Source organism: Rhagoletis pomonella, unplaced genomic scaffold, assembly GCF_013731165.1.
Source record: "Rhagoletis pomonella isolate Grant_MI unplaced genomic scaffold, Rhpom_1.0 Rhpom_scaffold_00007, whole genome shotgun sequence".
Taxonomy (NCBI): Eukaryota; Metazoa; Arthropoda; class Insecta; order Diptera; family Tephritidae; genus Rhagoletis; species Rhagoletis pomonella.
In genome coordinates, this window is record NW_023458561.1 from 59626597 (window position 1) to 59648207 (window position 21611).

Consider the following 21611-nt stretch of genomic DNA (forward strand, 5'->3'; position numbering starts at 1 on the left):
ATGTATGTATGTAGGTACAGTAGGCGGATGCCACGGTGAGTCAGCAATTAAAAATGCAACATACAGAGGGCAAATATGTATACATAAATATATCGTTATATAGTACATACATACATACATATGTACGAACGTATGTATATACATACATAAAAATATAAATGTCCATGTACACGTATGTATGCTCAAATGCACTTACAGTGAATGAATATTTGTAAGTAAACAAAAAAATACAGTTGTTTGTACTTGTAGGTAAACATAGGGTGCACATGTGCTTGTATGCACTCTATAAACAGTGGCACATGCCGGTGCAGTGCCCTGTAGGGAAAAACTTGTTAGAGTGTAGCAAAAAATTAAATAATTTTTTGATTTTAAAATGAAAAAAAAGAAAAAAAAGATAAAGCAAACAAATTCTGAAACGCATTTTTTGAAGATACCATTTTTCGGGATGTTTCGAGACTTTTCGATATTTTCTTGGGATTTTTTCCTGCTGTTTTTGGAATTCTCCTGGTTTTTCTTTTCGGATTTTCTCGAGATTATGCAGCATTCCTGGTCTTCCTTGGTATGTGTGTGGGATTTTCGGAATTTGAGATTGCTTTAGGCACTGGATAACAAAATGGAATATTTATGTAGTGATTTTCATAATTTTCGAAACTTTTCTGGATTTACCAGGGATTTTTTCTTCAGGTTTTACTTTTTGGTTTTTCTCCGGATATTCGGTATTCTTGGTTTTTAATTTTTGAGTATCTTTCGGCACATTTCGCAATGTTTTTCGCAAAAAAAAATTTTAATTCAGTATTCTGTATAACTGCACTAATGAAAACTAACCAAATTTATCTATCTTCATTCAATGAAGATGCAGAAACATTTAAAATAGTAAGCACCGAGTTTAAAAATTTAAGCGCAAATTTTCCTGCAAGGCTCAAATATATTTGCACAAATGCGTATACGAAGAAACGTAAATACAAATTGAAATTGAAATTCATATGAAATTCATGTCTACGCCTATACGTATGTATATGCAGTTATTTTTTTAGTCCTATTTTCCATAAGTTAATTTTTGCCTTCATTGCCTTTTTATTAGTATTTCTTTTTGGCGTGCAACGCCCCACGCTCAATATTTGCGCATTGTAGTGAAGTGAAACGCTTAACTATAAGCGCACTTTTTGTAGGCGCACATAAAGTTAAGTGATGACGCAGTTGCACGGTGTTCAAAAATCGGTGATTTGATGAGTTTTAGAAATATATGTTCACTTCGAAGAAAAGTAATTAAATGCATCTGAAAATATTTAATTTGTAGCATTCAATGGGCAATGGTAAGAATAGACGAAATACTAGTTTACTTAGCATCTATAAAAAGATTCATGATTGGAATCTAAATATTTCAACTAATTTCCATCGAGAATTTTATTCAGCAGAAAGAATATAGCTTTAGTATCATTTTCATAAAGGGAAAAAAGACATTGGGTAAAACAAACACCATTTAAAATACACATAGTAGAAGAACTGGTGGATCATTCAGAAGCAACTTTAAACAAAGTCGGTAAATTCATCAGAGAATGAATGAAAGTAGGATTTGCATAGGCATACATACACAATACTTGTTAAATCGACCATTTTGGATTTGAATATATTTTCCTTCTGTCATATAACGAAGTTCTGCCAATGGAAAAAAAATTGTTTTAAATATTTCTGAAAGCTCAAAATTTCATAATTTTCTGAATATTGAAAGTTTTTGTTGAGTATCTCGAAAGCGATTATAGTAGTTCCAGAATGGTTCTGGTATATGATTCGGTTAATTACCAAATGAAATGGTCATATCGGAAAAAGTACTGACTTATTCCCTTTGGTAAATAACCAATTCAAATAATATATTCATAAAAATTAAAAATAAGATAAAACTTTATTGTGAAATTTAAAAACTAGTAAAGGCAACAACTTGCATACATACATTTTTGGCAAATTTTTTTTCTAAATACCTCTCACTTATCTTAAAATTCCTAAAATTCTAAGTTGAAAAAAATATATGTATTATTGTAAACTCTAAATTAAAAATAAATTTAAATAAATAAGATAAATTCTTTGACCTCACTTTATTTACATTTTGAAAAAAAATGCAAAGTTCTAAAATTCATTTATTTAAAACAATGTGCCATAGCTTTTTTAAAGCTTTCTGTACAATTTGCATACGGCTGGCACAAAATAAAAGCTTACGCTGGCCAACACTGAAAATTTTAGGATCTTTCAAGATCAGTTGGAGGTATTGAAAAAAAAAAATTGCCAACAATTGCTTTTACGATTTTTTAAGTTTCGAAATTTTGTAATTTTTTTTTTTTTATACTGTTTTATATAGTTTTTTTGTATATCACTAAATATATACAATAGAACGAGACCAAAACCGGTTTAGTAACTATATTAGTTTTTGAGATATTCAAAAATTGAACTTTTAAAATCGCGGAAATTGTGAAATTTAGAATTTCCCAAACGTTCGAAAAATAAAATTAAATTTCTTTGGCACCAAATCGTTACATAATAAATGAAAAGCCAAGCTGACCAAAATCCATCCAAGTCAAAAATAGTCGATGCCAACCATTAGTCGATACTAACGGGAAGTGTGTCCAAATGATGTCAAAATGCGCTAATTGTGTCTTAACTAGCTCTCAGAAGACCCTCAAAGCTGAAATTTGCTGCTAAACAGTTAATGGGTCCTAAAGTGGGTTCTTGCATTCAAAAAGGAATTCCTCAAAATAAATACTATACAACTTCCTAACTGACTTAACCAAAGTTTTCGAGCTTACTATACCCGATAACTGGCCTGACTTTCAAACTCGAACGGAAGTAATGATATATGTATTAAGATGTTTAATTAATTACAATTACTAAAATGAAGTCATAAGCAATCACCGCACACTGTACACAAGCTCCCACATGCTTCATTGGTCCCAACAGTGCGCGACATATTGAACCGAAACGGTTTGTGGCAGTGGCATATGCGGCAATCACGCTGCCATATATACATACATATCTATGCGCTATTGAACCACGCGCTGTCCCATGAGATGCGATTCGCGATGCACGCTGGAGCGGCACGCCAAATCAAAGCGAGTTGGGGCGTAAACGTACAAAAATCCATAAATGCAAACACACATACATACACCTAAATGTACAAAAGCAAATTGGAAATGAAAATAAAGGGCACATATGCTGAAATGAACTAACGAAAATAAATATGTACATACATACATACATACAAACATATGTAATAAAAGCATAGCCGAAAAAAAATTGTACGTTAAAAAAAAATTGCGAAAAAAATCGCGAATAAAGTGAGTCAAAGTAATGCAACAAAATGCCTCGTACATACAAATATGGCGGGCGCAGCTCGAATGAAGTAAGCGTTGAACCAGAAATGGGATTGCTACGCTGGTCGCTGTCGTTGATATTTTGAAATTGGAATTCGTATTGAAAGCGAAATTTCAAATCAGCGCACAAATAAAGAATTAAATAATAAAAAAAATAAATGAAATGAAAATGGCATTAAAAATAGTCAGGAAAAAACAGCGGCTTCAAACTGAGTGGCTTAGTTGGCGACGCGTAGCCGGCCTGCCGTTGGATGCACAAAGGCAGAAAGTAGCAGCAGCGATATTAAGCGCATATGGATATCCACTTATGCGTATTTGTGTAGCTACATACATACATACGTACGTACGTATTTATACATAGCTCAACTGATTTGTGGGTGTGGATGCAAAAATTCAAAGCTATTGTCCAACTATGTTTTTCAGCCAACAACTTTTATAGGCATAGCTCTATTCATATGTTTGTATAGCTAGATATCTATGTACATATGTATGTATTTTATGAAGTAAACAAACGTGACTTGTACACAGTTGATGTTACTGACCTCAGTTGATGCGCGCGCCGGTTGCAGGTTCAATGATTGCCAAATACTACTAGCTAGCTGCTCTCTGCAATGTTGAAAATAATGTTCGTTCGTTTTGCTTGCTGGTTCCAATATTAGGAGTACATATATGTGTGTGCGTGTATGTGCGGGTGCGAGTGCGGTAGGTCGGTCGCACTATTGGTCACACTATGTTGATGTTAGGAATGGATCGGTTGGTTGGTTGGTTGATGGCTAGCTGCTGCACTCGACTGTTGAATTGCTGAGTGAAATGAAAAATTGCTGAGTTGATGGATTGCTGACGAGGTTTTTCGATCTTTTTGGGTTATTGTTGTTGTTGTTGTTTTTACCACAAATTGTTGCACTGCTGAATTGCCGAATCGTTGAATTGATTTGTTGCCTAGACAAGTTGCTGTTGGGAAGTCAGCTGCGGCAGCGTAATGCACGAAAGTCACTTTTGCGGGGCGCGTGTGCTAAGTTTTGTGCAATACTTCATTTTGGATGCATATTCATTTAAATTCAGTTTTATTTTTAAAATCTATAAAAATTAATTTTTTTTTTTAATTTTTTCCCACGCCTCTTATTTTGCTTATGTTGTTGTTGTGTTGTCTGTTTTTCACAAACTTTATTTCATTACATTTTTTTTAGTTAAATATATTTGTTAACTCGTAACTTGTAACTCTTTGATTGTTATTTTTGTTTTTTGTTTTTGTGAAATTTTAAGAATATAAAAAAATTGTTTTGCATATTTTGTTTGAAATTGTTACGCTAAATTTTTATATTAATTTTCCAAACGCTTGTTTCTTATATTTTTTAGTTTTTTTATTTTTTTCAGCTCAATTTTTTTTGTTAACTTTTATCTCTTTGAGTTTTAATTACTTAGGGTTTGCAAATTAGATTTTTTATTTTTAAATTTTTCCATATTTGGGTTATTTTTTTGTCAAACGCTTTTTTATATATACATTTTTTTATTATATTATAGTTGGTAAATAATGGGATTTCAACAATTTTATTGCACACATTAAAAAAAAAAATATTGTTCGTTTAATTTTTGAACTTTTTTTATTGATCTATTCATGTAATTTACATTTTCAACCACTTTTTATTAATTTCTTAACTCACTTCTTGTTTCTTAGTTAATTTTCACTGCTCTGCCCACCTTTCACTTACTTCTCCTTCAACTTTTTATAGCTACTAGCCAGTTGTTTTTCTTTTTACACTCTCTTCACTAAGTTTACTCCATTTGTCATACTTTGTAAATATTTCGGTCTTTGCTTAGTGGCGATTCTACTTAAATTGCGTTTATTCTAGTTTTTTTATTTATGTACGTACATACATACGTACGCGTTTCAAGATCTCTAAGTCGTCTAACTGCTACTAAAAACCACGACAAACTGCAAGAAAGAAAATACCTATAAATAAATAAAAAAATATTTGTATTTCTTTTCACCACACATTTCTTTCATACGAATAGCATATGCGGCGTATAAAACCGGTCATTGCGTTTAACATTCAAAATTTGTGTTAATAATTATTATTAAAGTGAGGAATTTGTGTTACCGCGGCAGCATCCGCCTGACTAAAGCACAAATTTTATGGTAGATTATTAGTTTGGAATTTTTTTTTTTCACTTCTTTATTTTATTTAATTATGTATGTATGTATTTACATTTTCTCTTTTCTCACTTGGCGTTAAATTTCGAATAAAAACCACTTATTATTTCAACATCTTCAGCTAAACAAAGATTTCAACGAGCAACGCAACAACTCTGTTTTTGGCCTGCTAGGCAACTGTCCGACTCCGATCAGCACGATCATTGGAAAATCACAAACAACCATGAAACGCAGTCCCAATTCAGAGTTTTGTGCTCACGTTCGGCTCAATTGCTTAACTGACGCTTGATATTTGTTTTCTTTTATTCCCCTTTGCACCTATTTTTTTTAGTAATATTCCTCCCTTCATTTTTATTGTACTCCGGAGTAGGCGTAAAGCAATGAAAGAAATAACACAATAAATCTGACAGCACTTACGTAGTATGTATGTACATATGGTATCCACCCCCGCTTCAAGATCAGCTGGAGAGAGAGGGAGAGGGAGTATGATCGACGTAGAGCGCTACAGGAAGTGATAGAGTAGGTATTCTAGGCATATCGTGAAGCAGCTTGGATGAGTAGATTTAAAGGCATGCCTTACAAAGTAAATGTGAATGTACAAATGTACAAATCGTGTGATCCCTGCTTAAGTGTCAAGTCTAAGCTGTTTTAGGTTAAAGTTATTTTATGAAGAGATAGTCGCTAAGCCCCCTCTTCTTAGTCCTAGATCTTAGTTCTTTGAAAAGAGTATTTTTGGCAGCTATTAATAAACGAGGGTAGTTCCGGGTGCAGAAGTCCACATAACTGTGGAAGCTTTTGACTGTCATTCACCAGGGAGTAGCTAGAAGTGATTCTTTTGCATGCGATTCAATTGCAACTCACGTCGCGACGCTCGGATATTTATTTGGGAGCGTGCTTAAGTTCAGAAGGCGAAAAACTTCGCGAGCTCTGGATCTGGAACCCCTCCCAATGAAAAGCAAGACAATGTCTCGGATGAGAACTCCTTCGGCCAAAATTTCTTTGCGTTTACACCGCCCATAAAGAAGAGGAAGCCATTGATAGGTTTGCTAGACCAGATAAAGCAATCGCATAATTTGTGAGCACGACACGACGGAGGAGCAGGATATTAAAACCAAAGAGCGCTTCGATGAGCTCCTTAGAAGGCACTTTGTTAATATCCTGCTTGGCGACATTAAAGTCCAGATGGGCTGTTGGAGGCGGACACTTATCTCTTCCGAGAATTTTCTCTGCAATGGAGAGAATACCAAGAGAAAAGGATGGAAATTAAACGTATTTGGAGCTCGATAAGCAGACAATCAGAACATCGTTGGGAGAATGGTATCATAAAATAATACAGCGATGAAGTAATGCAGAGATGGAGATGAAAATCGGAAACTGGTTTCACCCGAAATATGAGATCCCACCGTTTGCGCCAATCATTAAATGGGCATACACCGGCTTTTTCTATAGTTTCAAACCTCTCTCTTAATCTTATTAAAAAAAAAAAAAAAACGTAGTGCGAGCAGCCAATCTTATCGCATCAGAACCAGCAGAAAAGGTCCGATGCAGCACCAAGACCGTCAGTGCAGCATTTGCCAACTTAGATAAGAAGGTAAAACCTTAAGTTTATGGTACATCTAACATCCACCGATATCTTAACCGAAGAGGAGCGAGAACTCGGTTAGGAAAAGAAGACGAGACATGGAAACATGGCGGGTTCATTAGGAATTCAAAAAAAATTGGGCGCACTTAGTTATTTTGTAAATCGTAAAAATTAGTGTTCAAACTCTATTCGATTAAGCTTCCGACATAACTCGCATGCCTCGGCATATCGGCAGCAGTCAGTAGCGCACCCACGGAAGGGCTCAATATAATATTTCATCTGTAACCACTGCATATTTTCATCCATGGTACGGCTGCGAAGAGTGCCCTAAAACTCAGGGGAACCAATACGTGGAAGCCAACCAATTTCGGGCTTGTAGCAATACTGAATGAAATAAAAAGGGACTGGCTAAATGGACTCAACTACCAAGGTACCTATTCGGTTGCCGATCAGAGAAGGATGGGATATAGGACTATCCATCTACACTGATGGAGCAAGGAAATGAAGCCGATCTCTACTCGGAGGACCTGCAGATAAAACAGTATTTTCGTCTGCCGAACGATTGTAGTGCCTTCGAAGCAGAGATCTACGCTATTGATAGGGTGGCTAGTCTTACTTACTTGTCGATAGTCAAGCAGCTTTGAAAGCAACAGGCTCTAAATTACTAAAAACGAGAATTGAATGAAAATGTGCCACGTTGACATCACTCGGCCATATCAACTTCACTCTATGCTGGGTCCTCGGGCACAACAATACTGAGGAGAATAAGAGGTCAATTAATGAGGTGGTTACTCCGTTCTACCATATTTCAGTAATCACGTTGCCTCCTTACCTAACCTAACCGGACGGAGATCGGCAGAGGAGAGTATGTCGCTGTTCTTTCTCGAAACATCTTAATTGGAAACAGTGCGCCGTAAGCAAACATGTCTAGTGGAATGTCTTGGGATGGAATGCGAAGGAAATATGCAATTATTTGTAATGGTCATTTTTTTTTACGTAAGAGCAATTTGTTGTAGACGTGGCTGCAACTACAGCTTCCCCAATGAGTCATAGTAAAAGAAATCAAAAAAGACCTCACGCTAACCCCATTACAAAAAAAGGAGAAAAAAAAATAAAAAATGACAACAATTAGTTTAGCAACAAAGCGAGGAAGGAAGTTCGTGGTTTGTTTCCCCTTTACACTGAGCTGCTTAGCGGTTGTCGGTTTTGTTGTAGAATAATGTCCATTGTACTTAGAAGCTTATGTTGCTTTGGTTAATTTCTTTATTTTTCACAATTCGCTTTTGCGGTGGTTTCATTTCCCATAGTTGGTATTTGATATATACGCAATTATTTAGGTATGTATGTATGTATGTTGCTTTAATTTTATTGTCGCCAGTCGCCGGTTTCTTTGGCTTATTTATTATTGTACTGCCTACGTCTGTCACAGCCATCGGTACTTTACTGCTTCCTTCTTATTTGTTTCCTTCAACCGAGCGTCGTCTGTCACTCGCTTGTGACTTACAATTGAGTTTCTCACTGCCTTTGCTCCTCTACGCCCCGGCTTGAGCTCCGCACCCACGAACAATTGAAAAATCACATTCACATCGAATGGTAGATTTTTTGGTTTTATTTCTACTCCCCTCTTTTGCCGTCACTTCACTTCACTCGTTGGAGCACAGAGTCGCAATCACAGCTCAACTCAATAGCTACAGCTCAAGCGCACTCGACACAGCGTTGCGGTTGTGAGCGACGAGTAGTCATTCAATTTTTTTGTCTTCTTTGTACTTTTGTTGTTGTAATTTTTATTGTTGTTCGTTGGCAATACATATTGTTTGGAGCTGTCAACGTTGAACAGAGCTGAAATCATTGAAACCCCCAAGTAAGAACATGTAGGTACAGTAAAATGTGAAGCCAAGAAGAGCCCCAGAGCGATGTTGACGGCTGAGGTGGCATAAACAATACCAAAAGAAAAAAAGCCAAAAATAAAAAAAAACTATGAAAACCAGTAGACGATCCAACCAGTGAGCGGAGCAAATTCCAACCAGCGACCACATCGACGACGACAACAACAAAAACCGGAATTTTGATGAGCCCATTGAGAAGCGAAGCAACAGTTGGTGGGAGCGCGCGTATATGGAAGCTGCGGTGTCTTGAAAAGAGACATACGTACATACATAGTGCAAAGAGAGGCTCACAGTAGAGCGGCATCTCATGGCCAATAGCAACAACGTTATGCCAGCGCTAGCAGCACATTCCAAAGCGAAGTTGACTGTGGCAGAATCTACAATATTAGTCGGCAATAAAGTCAGCAGCGCTGCAGCTCAAATTACTGCCAATGGTTTGGCGCTGTTTGGCGTTTTTGCTCTAATTGTTGGTGATATCGCTGTGATGCCAACTTTTTATTGCTCCAGTAGTTGTGTGTCTGTGTAAGCAAATCGCCGCCACTATGGTGCATTTTCTCCGTCTCCCTTTCTCGTCTTCTACAGCTCCATCTGGTTAACATCGATCTTGACGTTCGCCAGCATAGCGCTTTGGAAATGGAGTGGAACAACGCGCTGGCTGACTGGCCACAATGCAACAGCAAAGCACACCTACACACACACACACACACACACACTTCCATGCAAGCATTCTTCATTAATGGAGCATATACATACATATGTACATAGTTGTAGATGAAATTCAAGTCAACTATTACAAGATGAGCGCTGACTTTTTAAGTATTTTGCAAAAATTGTAGTACTCGACCGCTTGGCGACGACTTTTCATTGCGACAGCCAGTTTTGAGTTGCTCCATTCGCTACACTGTTGCAATTCAAGATCGGTCAACGATATCGCATCGCCAATATTGATGGCGAAGTTAATCACTCAAGCGGCAGCTGTCAACCAATCAACCATAAATATGTAACGAATCGAGGCTGCAGGCAAGACTGACCAGACCAGACCAGACCAACTTTGCGATCAATACAGTCATGCCCAAGAGCATTTCAATACATAGATCAACTCAAACTGTTCTCAATGCAGGCTGTTCTAGTCAATCGCGCAATCGCATATTCGATTCAATCAACCATTTATCCCACTTTCAATGCTGGCATTTAGAAGCGCTTATAGGTACAAGGCTTTCTAACCATCCATCCACCCATCCATATACCCATCCCATGAACCAACCATACAGCAGACCAACAGCACATTTATTGAAAATGCATAAATTTGTGCACACATTAGTAGCTACAAACATACATACACTTGTAAGCATTTATGTATGTCGTTACATCTAACCATTCAACCATGAAGACCAAAAACAACACGCAACGCCAATTCACACAAGTACACAAGTCAGTTAGTCAACCAGTCAACCAGCCAACCAGTCAAGCCAGCCTACTTATTTGTATTGTGGTCCACCATCAAATGAATTGGTTAGTGAATGTGTCGCCGCTAATCAATAGCCAATAGACACAAGATGGCCAACCGCCATTACTACGCATAGATACAAGTCATTTGAGCGTTTCAATGACCGGATGAATAACGGATGGGCGGATGAACAAATAGGCTGTTGGCGGTTAGCTGGTTGACGGTTTGCCGAACGAACGGATGCTTGTACAAAGAATTGTGCATTTATTGAAGTAGGCAGGTGACTAGGCGTCTAAACTGTTTTGCTGCAATGGGGAAAATCGGTTTGTTGGGTGCAGGGGCAGGGGTGGAGGAGAGCGATTAAATCTATAAATGGTAAAGAAAAGTTCAAAACTCGAGAGGAAAGGTTCATATGCGCGTACATTTCGTTCTAATCGAAAGCCTGACGAGTAGAGGAGGCTAAGTGGAGATACCCACGCCTGTTAATGAATAACAAGTTTCTTATAAATACGGTGACCATCCGTATTTTATTTCAAAGTACAGCCCTTTTTGTTAAGGAGCTGTTCTTTGACCTTATTTATTTTACTAAACATCAATTTTGACCCAGAGGGTAGCCCGATTTCGCTTCTACTTTGCAACATAATATCCTGTTGAAGGAAGCCAGTCTATATCCCCTCACGAAGCCCATAAGCACAACGGATTAATTCCAATGCCTTAATCAGCGCCCTGAAATGCAAGCAGTTCAGTACCAATTGGCAGTGTGGGGGGGGGGGGGGGGGGACACAGTGGCCATCTGGGTAGGGCCGAAACCAACCTAAAGTCTCTGCCTTTCTTCGGGTCCCGGCACCTGGTTGAAATGCAACTCCACAATGAACCATTGCCACCACGTTACTCTTCGAAGGGCCGCACCATAAACAGGCCGAAGTAATGTTCGCCAGACAGACCAGTTCAACCCGCCAGCCTCGCCTGGCTCGCTCAACCTGCACAACTCGCTTGACACACACTTGCAAAACTTATTCTCATACACACTCGATGTACCTGCCTTGCGCGCCTTGCTCATCCAGCTAGTTTTGCCCCTCCAGCCGGTGAACGCACTCCGGGGCATCTGTTCCCCATGGTACCAGAATTAAAAGTGTGGTCAGATCTCGAAAGCCGAAGACTTCTGGCATTTGAGCTCATAAAAGTATTGCTCACAGAAGATACATTGGTGGAAAATGAAAATAAGTGAGCAACTTCTCGTTAGCGATCTTTCATGAAGACACTATATCAGACGCGGAGGATGAAAAATAACCCCTTTGGTGTTCATGAAGTGGCGCTTTAAGCTAATATACCAGTAAATGAGTTGAGATGCATAGCAGAGTGCAAAGCTTACTGTATCTGAGTTCCGTCACATTAGACTGGGGAACCAAGGTATCCCATATTAGATATCGACATCTTGCAACATCTCAGAATAGATTTAACATAATAGATTTTACAAAGAATATGGGTTTAAGCATATTATCTTTGTATAACCATAAATTACGCCATTAACAAAATCAAAGCGACAGAGCGCGTTTAAAGTCTCACTGAAAAATCTTCGGCTATCGAAGTTAACAGCATCAGCCTCATCTGCAACTTTGACGCGACCGACAATGGGAAGCTTCACCGCACCGCACGTATAATTGCTACATTCAACAGGCCGCGCACAAGAGCCGCAACGCGCAATCAAGCGAGTGCACAAGCACACGCACACTAAACTGCCGAACACAGCGCGGCGCGGCGCAATGGCGGCAGCGCGCGATTTCCAGTTCGTTTCGTGGCTCGCGGCTTACAGAGCTCACATTTCGCAAAGTAAAAAAAAAAAACAAAGAAAAACCAGGAAAAATAACAAAGCAAATAAAACAGCTAAAAAATCACGTTTATACCGTTTTCATAGCCGCGGCGGTTTGATGTTGATTTTTCAAGAGCAAATCTCGGTATGTAATGTGATGCCGCGCAATGCGGTGCGGTGAGGAGAGGAAAGGCGGCGAGCTGCCGCCATGTGTGGTGAGGTGAGTAGTGGAAGTAGGTTCGTATGTGAATATGGTTAGTTGGGGCGGTAGGTGGCAGGGTGGAGTGAGATGTGTGCGCGCGTGTGTGTGTGTGTGTGTGTGTAGTGAAGTGAAGCGCTCGATTGATGGCCGCACAGATCGCTGAAATACAATATGTAGGTACATATACGTAAGCGTGTTTAGCTGATTGTTTGGAAATTTTTGCGGCCGTCGCGCTAAGCTGTGCCGCGATGTGCGCGCGCTGTGCTGTGCTCTGATGGTGGGCGCTACTAGCTTCCATTGCTAAACGATGGAGCTGGCGTTGGAGCTGGAGCTGCTGCTGCGCTGCGCATCTGATTCGCTGTTGGATGGAGTTGTTAGCTTCGTAAATAATTTGGCCATTACTTTTCTGTTGAATTTAAACGCTGCGATTTTGTTATTAACGGTTTGTATGTATGTATGTACCATATGTAGTAAATGCAGGAAGTAAGCGAATTTAATTGATTTGAAGTTATTTGTTTTTTTTTTTATATGAGTTGGGTGCGCATATGCTTGCATACACAGATAAATACATATGTATGTATGTACATTCGTTTTAACGATTTCTTTTTTTTCTCCAATTTACCCGATTTAATAGCTCGTTTTAAGACAAATTCCCAGCACGTAATTTGTAATTTTTTGTTTTTTGATTTTTTCAGTTGTTATTTATAGGTTCCAACGACGTCACTTTTCAGCGTTGGTAACTGCCATGGTAACCAATACACAGGCGCAGTTCAAGTTGCACCCATACATATGCAATAACACATTTACAACTCTACATATGTATGTATGTATGTGTGTAAATATGTATATGAATGTGTATGTGTTTTTATACAGAAGAATGCACGTTTGTCAAGTACACTCTGGAATTTCTTGAATATTTTTTTTGGCTTGTCTTCGGAAATTTCATAATTTTTGTTGCTTTTTATATCCTTTTAAACGCTGCGCCCATGACATTCTTGCTTATTTCCCCGATTCGTTCACTTTATCGCCACTTCTTTTTACATTTATCGTCGTCACTCAAACCTTTTCAGGAATTTTTAACTGCCTTTCTACTACTTTTCCCATACTTGTCTGTTCAACAAAAACATAAAAAAAAACCCAAAAACTTGTTTAATTGCACCGCATCGTTGAGAAACCGTTGAGTTGAAATTGTCGCATACATATTTACACACAAACATACATACATACATAAGTTTGTACGCACAAAGTCGCCGCTTTAAACAGAATATATCAGTTATCATTCATTTTCTTGCATTTGCGCGATACGCCTACCTAGTTGTTAATTTTTCTTTTTTTCTTTTTGCATTTTCACCTTCACCGTCACTTTAGCTATTGCATCTTTTCATGTTTCCTCGAAAATTTTCTTCAATTAACTGCGCGGCGTCTTGCGTCTACACACTGCTTTGGCTACCCAGAGCAACACACAAACACAATCATCCACTCATTTCACACATATATGTAGCACCTTAATGGCACACACACACCTTAATATTTTTGAAGTATCTACATAAGTATGTACTTAGTCAGCAAGCGGGCCTGCCTCAAAAAACAACAAAAATTGGTAACGCGCGCACACGCTCTAGCTACATACAAATGCACGTGCTGCAACACTCCGTAAAACACGTCCGCGAACAGGTAAATGCGCTGGAAAACTATTTGAGCCTCACTTCAATTTCGACGAGCTCACCACCAACATCGTCAGCGTCAGACCAGCTAGCGCGCACTTTAGTGTATGTGTGCGAGCGCGCGGTAAGAGCGCGTTGCGTCGCCGCGCAGTTCCTATACTTTTCTTTGCCAAGAACAGCTAAACAGCTAAAGCGCCAGCTTATGAAAGTCATTTTGAAATATGGAGAATATTTACTAATATTTAAATTTTTGATTACAATTGAATACAAAATTCTGGAAGATTTCCTCTCGCGTCTATTTTTCGCGTGCGCTTATGCTCTTTCCCACGCGTCATACAGCGCGCCGCTCGTTGTTGATCTGTGTGTAACGCTCGCGCAATCAAAAATATTTCCCATGAAACACACATGCACACACACACTCAGCCCCACTTAAGTGAAATTCATTCGAATCGAGTCTGCTGAATCGTTAAATGTCAATAACAGACATTCGCACTCTCGGCTGCAAGATCGTTAAATTTCTATATGTATGTAGCTACGCCAACATACATCGGTTGGCTGATTGCCAACTTTACTGTTGTTGCTGCGCTGTTTTCACACTCACAATTGGCTTGATCTCGTACCTGTTCGTTTCGAGCTAAAAATTCATTGTTCGTGCTCACTAGTTGGCTAGTCGCTAGTCGACGTTGGCATTTCGAATTTTTTGTGGTTAACAACCTTTTCTCTGTCGTAGCTCTCGCGCTCCTTGATTTACCTGTTCACTTCACTTAAGTGAAGTACGTGTGCGCTCTCACCTGTAACTTGTATTTGTATTTGCCACATTTTACCTGCCTGTGTGCGTTCTCCTACTTATCTGAGTAAAATTGCTGGCACCGCCAGTACAGATACGCAAACAGGTAACAAGACGTTGGTCTCTTTCTGGTACATAATTGCATTTAGATAATGCTGCCGCGTTACCAACGAATTTGGAGTTTTATTGGAGCATTGCTTGTGATCAGTTTTGAATGCAGACATGAGCTAACGGCTGCTTCAGTAGAAATGGCGCATCTTGAAACACTTAGTAAAACAGACTATTTCATATTTCTTAAAATTAATGAAAATAAAAAATGGGGATTACTTTATTTTAACGCCAATCTGATCAGCTTTCTCCTTTAAATTTTTGGTGATTTCGATCTCTCTTCTAACGACATTTCATATGGAATGTTAGCTTTGAAACCCAGGCTGATGTGAGGGAGCTTTCGGTAGTTTTCTTTAAAATATTTCCCACCGTTATCGCTTCACTAAACATAATCTTTAAGAAATCACTAGCATTCGATGCCTACATTGATGATTGGAAATTGGCAACACTTGCATGTAAAACACTCATTTGTAAAAGTAGTAAAAGAATGAATGACACCAATTTCCAAGCTTTCGACTATTTATTTCCAAACTATTCGAAGCTACTTTGCTACGAAAAGTTTGATTTCTTCCAACCAACATGGTTTTGTAACATAAGGCGACTCCTAACACTAAGCGCCTAAATGCATGCTATGCACTGCTGCATCTGCAAAAATTTTATTTATGAAATGCTCTGTGTAAGCAGTAAATTGTTGCTCGTAGGTGCTAAAAGTATGCAATGTTTTCTTTAACTTTCATGGACTTCTCAAATGTCGCTTGAAAAAAAAATGTATTTAATAGGTGCAATCCCGTATTTCTCGGACTGGACTAGTAAAACTGTCAAAAAATAAAAATTCGCTCAGAGCGAGAGAGTAACATTGAAAAGTACGGAATCGCTTTCTAGTAAAAAATGGTAACTTCTGTCAACTTCAACATAACCTCCAACTTTTGGTTGTAAATTTTTGCTTATTTTGTATGTAAACGCACTCAGTTCACACATGTAAATAACCAAAAATTCATTAGAATCCACTTAAACAAGTAATTAAATACTTTTCAACATAAATTAGCAGAGTGCACGTTTCTTTTGTTTACAATTTGGTTGCCAAACACACTACAGCTGATCGTTTGACACATTTACCAGAATTTACCAGCGAAAAATTCTCGGCCTAAAACTGCTAACTTTTTGTCCTCTCAATAGTCAGAGAACCGAGTACGGGATCGATTTCCAGTAAAATCTGACTGATTCTGACTATTCCGGACTCGTACGGGATCGCAACTAATTTATAAGTTCCTTATCCTCCATTGCTATTATATAGAAGTTTATTGTATCAAACTCTACTTCTCTTTTCAGGTTCTTCTGCAGCAATTTGTCAACGACGATGGACAACTATTATCTTACAAAAACTGGGCGTATTTATTCTTCACCTTAGTACCAAGTATAAACTGAAAACAGACAAGGACGGAGAAAGGATCAGTCAGTGTCTAGACGGATGAGACCCAGTACAAAAAGGTTGCAAGTGGTGCGTACTCTGCATAGTTGGGAGTATCTTCAAGCATCGTCTTGTCTGACACCAGCAGAACAGATGACTTTCGCAAGGCCACCAAAACTGGCTGGTACTGTGTGATACGATACCAGGTGGCGGCTATCAAATCTCTGAAGAAAGTTGTTGATGATTACATTAATAACTTGAAACCCTATGCGGTATACTAAAGGATGTTGGGTCTAAATAAGACCCGTCATCAACTGTCACCTAACCTAGACTATCCTAGCACCAAGTAGAATGTTACTACTTCACTCATACTATATGTAACTATTCGCTCCTCTATCTCCCTCTATTTCTTTATATATCACAGATTTTCTGCAAGAGTGTAATTTTCCAAAAAAATCAAAAACTCGGGAAAACGGCTTTCTAGTAGAAAATCATTTCAAATTCTATATATACATACATACATATGTACACACATACTCAACGTTCATGTTATGGCCAGTGCCACTAAAACTGTCGATTTGCCAATCAGTTATGGAGCAAAAATGCACTACCTAAATCGGTTAGGGACCAAATTAACATTACCTACATTGGCACTCAAACATATAAACCTGAAGCAGCAACGACACAAACCCCAACACATTTCTGTGGGACAAGAGTACACTTCCAGCTCGAAAGCGGAATGAGTGGATTGTGTTTGCTTGTTTGTGTTGACAACCCTGCAGGAAATGCATCTAGTAACTATTAGTCCTATTCCCACAACATCGGTCATAACAATAACAATGACAATTGTCACCATCAGAGCGCTTAAAATAAATTTGCGGCATAGCTGATTGAAAAAAAACGTTTGTTGATGTTACTGGAACCAAAAATTAAATCAGGGATCTCCAGAGTAGCAGTATTCACTTCTAAATAAGCACTCGGATACGGTGGCAAGAACACTACTCAAAACCGAAAAATTTCAGAAAAAATGCAATGAAGTATTAAAAAAGGCCAAACATGAATTTTTCAATGATTTTCCTATTTTATGTTTGATATAAAATTTTTTTTTACTTATTTTGCTCTGCTCTTTTCTTAATAAAAGCTAAAAATAAAGTTTTATCATATTTTTTGGTCATGACTTCATATAAAAATAAGCATTTTCACTGTATAAAAACTATGTAAAATAAAATCGGTTTATCCGGATTTTTCTTTCTGTCAAAATCGGTAACCGTTTTTTTTTTTTTTCAAATTGCAATTTTTTTAATAACTCGAAAACCAGTTTTTGGATAAATGACGAATAATCGAATACCTCAATCGCTACCCAGATCTGCAGCACTTCCATCGGTGTCCTATTGTTTTCGTGCGTTTACTGCTTCCTTTTTGAGGTATTTGACGAACCTTTGGCGTTGCTTTAAGCTCCTCCTGTTCCTCAAGTTTTCCTTTTGGCATCTGGCTCTGTGAAGACCATCCTCTAACTACTTGTATACACCTTGCCCTGTCTTCCTCATCGCGTTTGAGTATTGTACGATTTTTGGATTTTTCGCAGTCTTTTGAAGCACCTAAAACGCCTTCTTAATCTGTTGATTTTTTAGGAGCAGGCCTACTATGGGCAAATACTTTCTTTTTGCTGATTCGTGGCTCTGGTTCTTCTGCAATACTATAGCTAGTGCAACCAAGAGTGGTTGCAATCGTTCTACCTGTATTCATATTATTATTGCTGTTGCTTGTCAGTTATTGGTGGAGTTTTTCAATAGTTTTTTTTTCATTCTAGACCGCCCACTTAATGAAGATAACCTTGGGCATATAATGCCTGAGTCCACAAAAAATTGACGCGTTGTTTGTAATATGGAATGACTAAACTATAAAAATGCGGCAAGCGAAACAATTCCTAACGACAGCTCTATGGGAACAATGAAATAGAGCAATAGTAGGTTTTTAGTGCGGTAAGCTGATGGGAAAATCCCAAACTGTTTAATTTTCAATGGTTTTTACCACCGTCCAAAAAAGCTTCCTGCCCCACAAACACATATAAAAATATAATTTCTTAGTGCCGCTCTAATCATTATGCATGACACGCTCGATATTTGCCTTCTTCTCTTTTTAAGTTCCAGCGACCAGTGCGTATACGTAACCAAAAGTTTTGAGCAATCGCACAAACGGAAACGTAAATCACTGTGCAAAGGCTGTACTAACGGTAATAGCAGTGCTTTGTAAAAACGCGCACACACAATATCGCTAGATTTGAAATATTTTTTCTGATTTGAGTGTGGCCATAAGTGTGCATATCTTGAAGACCTTGAAGTCAAGTAAATTAAACCATTTGGCAGCAACAAAATAAATTAGTGCGCTCGGCTTTTAAACAATATAAAATTGTAGAGAGTTAATAAGTATGCAAGGCAAGTAGCTTAAGCTCGCACACACTTCGTTTGTGGGCTGTAAAAATTTAATTAATCAAGCCACAGAGGCGGTTAAGACATTAGAAGCCAAAGCCAAGTAATCCAACTACGAGCGCAAATAAAACAGTAGCCCTTCAAAGTAGTAAAAGAGAAAGTGTTTGCGGTGAGCGATTTAAATTTTATTCAATCAACGCAACCGTCGAATCGCGCACCGACAGTTAGCGTAATATTTAGTGTCAGACACATACATAAAGCATGCATATGTATGTATAAATGAATATGTGCAACCCCGCCACCACTGCCAAACAAAGCAAAAAAAAAGGAATGAAAGCTGCGACAGTCGTAAAAAGAACCTGTTGATTTAATTTATGCATTTTAAGGCGGATGGCTGAATGAAGCACTTTACTCAATCCAACTTGCCGCAATCATCCATTTACAAACAAACATATGTATATTCACATAACGGCCAGAACTTTGCAAAAGCTCATAAAACTGGGTGCCGAGTGATAAAACTTTTCGTTAAAAAGAAAATTATTCATACTCCGTTTTTCTGACGACTCGCGGCAGGCTTTCTGCAAAATAGCATCTCCTTGCCGCTTTCTTCAACTTTTTGCTTGTTGCTTATTGTCTTCATTGCAGTGGCTGTCGTAAAATTATGAACTCGTAAAAAAGTTTGCGAATTCGTGCTCGTTTTTTCGCTTTTGCTATCTGATATTGAAGGCGGGAAAGTTTTAAGCGCATTTGTTAGTATTTTTGCGGGTGTTTAGTCTAAAACATAAACTTGATATACTTTCAATGAAAGCTTATTTCGAAGAATACCATTAGCTAGAGTATATGTAGTTGTGTTACTGTATTTTGCAGAAATATTAGCACAACAGCAAAAAGTGTTAAGACAACTTTTATGGAAATTAGATTATGACTTTAAGAAAGGTATAAGTTTTTCCAACTGAAGCTAATTAGCTCAAAGCTTACCAAAAAATTTAAGCTTTGTATAGTAATTTGTGGCAGCTCGGGTATTTAAGGCATTATAAAAGCAAAGAAGCTGCAATGGTTGGCTGTCTGCTAAAAACGCATAAATTTTCTGTAGATAAAATATTATCACGAAAAGAGGATTAAAGCTCGTTAGTACAGTAAATGAATGCAGCAGCTTTATACATAAAAAAACTGAAAAGCAAAAATTATACACATCTGCCTTTTATTTTTAGGCATTTATAACAAAATGAAAAGCTTTAGGTTTCCCGAGACTCTCCGAATTATTTTCGGAATCTTGAATTTTTTAGGTACTTTTCGGTACTCTTCAGGTTTTATTTTTCGGTATTTTTTTAAATCTTTTGCGATTTCTTTTTGTGAATTTTCGAGATTATCTATGTCATCGAAATTCTTTCTTTATTTCGCGTTTTATTTCAAAAATTTTATTTCCAAAATTTCTCAATTTTTTTCGGAAACTTTTGGCAATGTTTGTGAATTTAGGAACTCTGCGTGTTCTATTTTCCGAGTTTTTTTCGCATTTCTCTAGATCGTGCAGGATTTGTTCGGTATTTTCCCTTTTTTTTCGAGATCCTCCTGCTATCTTTTTCGTTAGCTTTTAAAACTTATCAGTATTGTTTCTGTTTTATTTTTTGAGATTTATTCTGGAATTTTTGGGGTTTTTTCGCGTCTTATATGGGTTCAGATTTTTTCTGGGTTCTTGTGACTCTTAGGATTTCTGTTATTTTTCAAGATTTTCTCAGTATTTTTTCTGTAACTGTTGGCATTTTTTGTGACCTGCTGTGATTTTCGAGTTGTTTCGATATATTCTTAGATCATTCAGGATTTTTTCGGGATTCTCAAGATTTTTATTTTTCGAAAATGTTTTTCGGTGTCTTTTTCCGGAAGGATTCATCGTTTTTTGATTTTTGAGATTTTGTCTGTAATTCTCTGAACCTTTTTGAATTTCGATTTCTCGATGTTTACTTCGTGGGCTTTTGAAACTTTTCAGTATTCTTCGTGTTTCATATTTTCCTCGTTATTACGGGTATTTTTCTGGATGGTTCAGAAATTTTCACGGGCTATTCGAAACTCTCTGTTTTTATTTCATTTTTCGAGACCTTCGGGTATTTTTTCGTAACTTTTTCGAATAATTTGGGACCATCCGGGATGCTGGATATTTTTGTATTTATTTTTCGAAATTTACTCCATATTTATTCATGAAATTTTATTTTTTGAGGTTATTTCTATCGTTCAACAAGTTTTCGATGATTTTCAATATTCTGCGGTTTTATATTTCGAAAATGGTGTGTATTTTTTTGAGAGCTTCTGCAACTTATAGGGACACTTTCGGATTTTATTTTGGAGAAATCTCAAGAAATTCTTGGAGTCTACTGAATATTGTTCGGCATTTTTGGTGTTCTATTTTACGGGACCGTATAGGATTTCCGGAACTTTTTGGGAATTTTCGAGTTTTATTTTTCGGGATTTTGTCTATAATTTGTTCTAATTTCTAATTGTCTTACTTTGGGATGTTTTGATCTTCTCGTATTTTATGTTTTGAAATTTTTTCGGGACCTCTTCAGATATGTTCGGAATATTTGGAATTCTTCGTTCTTCTCCAATTTTTTTTTTTGTGGTTTTCATGGCATTTTCGGATTTTTCTAAGAATTTTAGGCTCAAAAGTGCATTTAAAGTATGAATTTAAATTATAAAGATATAACGAGGCTACTTTTGTAAATTTTTGTTTTCGTTACTTTTATGGCCTTATATCAATTATTTTCAACAATTTTATTGAGCTTGAG

The 21611-nt window shown here is 37.5% G+C and overlaps 1 protein-coding gene and 1 long non-coding RNA gene across 7 annotated transcripts in view; one reads left to right on the top strand and one right to left on the bottom strand.

Annotated features, from left to right (window-relative positions):
• Positions 1–21611, top strand: part of LOC118743199 (apoptosis-stimulating of p53 protein 1) — a 160911-nt gene that overhangs the window by 17912 nt on the left and 121388 nt on the right. The gene's annotated exons all lie outside the window — the stretch shown is intronic.
• Positions 4469–14324, bottom strand: LOC118743201. 4 transcript variants are annotated; one of them, XR_004993436.1, is made up of 3 exons: positions 13061–14292; positions 5021–5292; positions 4469–4507 (listed from the first exon to the last, which is right to left on the bottom strand). It is a non-coding gene; the product is annotated as an uncharacterized LOC118743201 (long non-coding RNA). The 4 variants fall into 4 exon arrangements; XR_004993437.1 differs by lacking the exon at positions 4469–4507 and adding an exon at positions 4555–4579; XR_004993434.1 differs by lacking the exon at positions 4469–4507 and having other exon boundaries at positions 5110–5292; positions 13061–14324.